The 3,571-nt window shown below is 32.0% G+C and overlaps 1 long non-coding RNA gene across 1 annotated transcript; it reads left to right on the top strand.

Annotated features, from left to right (window-relative positions):
- Nucleotides 1-623: 623 nt before the first annotated feature.
- Nucleotides 624-3,331, top strand: LOC126885907 (uncharacterized). Its single transcript, XR_007698490.1, has 3 exons — nucleotides 624-1,022; nucleotides 1,081-1,275; nucleotides 3,062-3,331. It is a non-coding gene; the product is annotated as an uncharacterized LOC126885907 (long non-coding RNA).
- Nucleotides 3,332-3,571: the final 240 nt, after the last annotated feature.

The following is a 3,571-nucleotide window of genomic DNA, read 5'->3' as shown; positions in this document are numbered from 1 at the left end:
GTGAATAACCAAATATCTAAAATATACTACGAATCTAAGAATACTACCCTACTCTAAAATAACCTATATTGGCGACACAGAACTCGTAGGACAAGTTCTCGGTGGCATACATCATAAAGACCAAATTGTGTTCAAGTTGATTCAGTAGATTTTTATAAAACCCCAAATTATAGTCAACAAGAACACCATAATAACCATATTCATAACTGCAAAACAAAACATAACCTATACAACCACTAACTTATACACACTTACATTTGACTCGATCGATTATACCTAACCGCAAATTATGAGTCATGTAAATGGAGTTGTCCTAATGACCAATATATCACATATGGTACCAACATACATATTTAAGGTTTATTATAACCCTTTTCTAAATTACATAATTCAGATAAATCCTAATAAAAAAAAATGTCGAATGGGACGAGTAATACAAAATCGTTCTATCGATGGAAAACAGATTTAAATAGAGCATATCCAAAGACAAGAATCTACAGGTCGAGCAAGTCTCGTAAATTTCACGATTGCGAGCCACGCTTCACGCAACCGTGTTTGAGTACTTGTGTTTCGAGTTGCGTGGTCGTGCGGAGTTATATCAAATACTATAGAAGGGTCCATAGTATTTGGTTATATTTACCAAATTTAAATATAATCGTTTTCAAAATTAAATCCATATGTCAATATGGCTACTGGGTGTAAAAGATAAATCTTATTCTATCTGTTCTTAATGAGTTTTAGATAATTTTAGTTGTATTTCTTTGTAATTTTGTGTTGTACAAAGATTAATTTAACATTTTCTCTGGAAGTATTAATTTAGAAAGATAATATGCTTCATTGGTGTTGTGTTTTGAAGTGTGAAATGCAAAGTAATTGTGATAAAGTCAAGATAAAGTTCACTTTTAAACTGAACTAAATAAGGTATCTGAGAGACAACAATGGTTAAATGCAATACAATGTACAGGTTTTACTAGCGAAATGAAAATTTTCCTGTCCTGTCTGCTGTAATCATTTTATATCTGGTAAGTTACAATTACAACAGTAACGATTTTTGAAGATGTTAACATTTTAATCTTATAGGAAAACCAGCCGACTTAATCGATAATAACAATCTCCAGATTGGGTTCCTTCAATAAATATGGTCTATAAACACAATGAAATAAGTTCCCCAAAATCTAAAATGAAGTGGTATCAAAGGAGAATTAAAGGGAAAAATATTCATATTGAAATTATTTATAAGGCACTGGACTGTCTTAAATTCTACAATAATACTAGGTGGGTAAATGATTTTAGACATTTTTCATTAAGAGTAGATTAAGATTAAGTAGATTTTCATTCAGTAGATTTAAGACTTGTTTACACGGGTAGAGTAATGATGCAAGTACTTGATAGAGTAGAGTAACTCTACCTGTAAAAATGCTCAGCACAGTAGAATAGCTGGTAGAGTGTATAGTTGGAGTTAAAGTAGAGTGACTAGCAACCTATGGCAAAGTAACTACTCCATGACCACCACTACTGCCAAAATGTCTACTCGGCTGCACACTCTACCCATGGAACACGCTCAATTATGGCAGAATAGAGTAGGTAGGAGAGTACATGGGGACGCTGTCATTCTGGCTGGAATTGTGTTTTGTGTAAATAGTGAAAATGAAGTTCACCGAAGATGAAACTTTAAAACTTGTAGAGCTATAATACGGCGAATACCAGTGTTTATGGAATTTAGGTAGTGTATACTACAGAAATAAAAGTTTGCAGCAAGCTGCGGAGGATGAAATCGTCGAAAGAATGGCAAAGGGGGCTTTGGAGTAAACGAGCTTAAGCAAAAAATTAAGAATTTAAGGTGCACTTATAATCAAGAGTGTTTAAAAATACAAAAATCGGTTTCACTATACTAGCATCAGTACTATACTTGTACTCTCCTCATGTGAATGGTATCAAGCCATTTTTGGTAGAGTACTACCACTACTCTACTCTCCTCAAAACTCTACCCATGTAAACAAGTCTTTAGAAACAGTGGAAAATGAGGTAGCTAGTAGAGTAGTAGTAGAGTAAAATATACTGGTTTAGCAAATTACAATGTTTTAAGGTAATACAGTAGCGATAAACAGGTAGCCAAAACGTGTTCCAAGATTGTCACTGTAATTTTGAATATTTTTTCGAGGCATTTGGCACACGTATTCGTAAAATAATAAAGAATGGCGGTACAGAGCCCAATTTGAAAAATATATTAATATGTAGAAATTACTCTGTAATTATACAATATTTAAAAAACGAGCCTGTACCGCCACTAAGAAGAACAAAAAAATACACTTTCTTCAAATAAACTTTTTTATCCGATGCCTAGATTTTGTGTAATTTTGGAACTACTAATGAAATAAAAAATTTTAGTAGTTCCAAAATAACACAAAATCGGATAAAAAAGTTGTATTTGAAAAAAGTGTATTTTTTTGTTCTTCTTAATGGCGGTACAAGCTCGTTTTTTTATATTGTATTTAATTACAGAGTAATTTCCACATATTAATATATTTTTCAAATTGGGCTCTGTACCGCCATTCTTTATTATATTACGAATATGTGTGCCAAATATCTTGAAAAAATATTCAAAATTACAGCCGCAATCTTGGAACACATTTTCGCTACCTGTTGATCGATACTGTTTCCTCTTAAGATAGTTTTAATAGCTATTTATGATATAAGTATTAAAAGTACAATTTTAAGACGCGCATGTGAAAGTTAACTTGAAAAAATAATTTTATTAATGTTTTGACTTCCACATCAGATGTCATTGTCAAAATACAAAATATTCATTATTATTAGGTTTGTTCTAGCAAACAGTCAAACTAGTCAAAAACCATCAGCAAACAGTTGGTCAGTAAAAGAACATAATACAGTCACCAGTGCGATCCCCTCTACTCGCGCTGGTCCACTATTCGCTGATGGTTTCAAACTGATGCTAGAACAAACCTATTATTATTATGCATATCATTATCTGTAAATAATATTTCTTCTGATTGTTAATTGTAAAGGATAGAAAAATTACCATTTATTTTATTTTTTTTAGAATCAGCTGAGAGAAGTGGTCTACAAAAAACCAGGAAGGAAACAGAATATGTGGCTACGAAAGGCAAAAGAAAGGTTTACAAAGCAAATGTGACACATTTTTTGAAATATTTAGGAATATCAGTAAATTGCATTAAAAAAATGTATGAAAAGATTTTGTTCAATAAAAATGTTTATATTTATCAAGGATGTATTATTTGGTATGGCCACATATCGTCAGTGATGTAATAATACATCCTATCTGTTTTTTCATGAGTTTTGTAAGAGAGACTAAAAACTTGTCTTAGGGTCACCTCCTGTTTTCATATGATATTTTTTGACTTGTTTTGTAGTAAATTAAACTATCTATGAACTACAAAACAAGTCAAAACTTACATATGAACACAGGAGGTGACCTTAAAACATGTTTTTCCATCTCTCATACAAAACTCACGAAAAAACAGATAGGAGGTATTGTCACATCAGCAAGGATGTACAGTGATGAGTGCCCTAATAACCGGCAAAATATGGG

This window comes from Diabrotica virgifera, chromosome 6 (assembly GCF_917563875.1).
Source record: "Diabrotica virgifera virgifera chromosome 6, PGI_DIABVI_V3a".
NCBI lineage: Eukaryota > Metazoa > Arthropoda > Insecta > Coleoptera > Chrysomelidae > Diabrotica > Diabrotica virgifera.
Note: the sequence above shows the minus strand (reverse complement) of the source record. Positions and strands in the feature narration are given on the sequence as shown.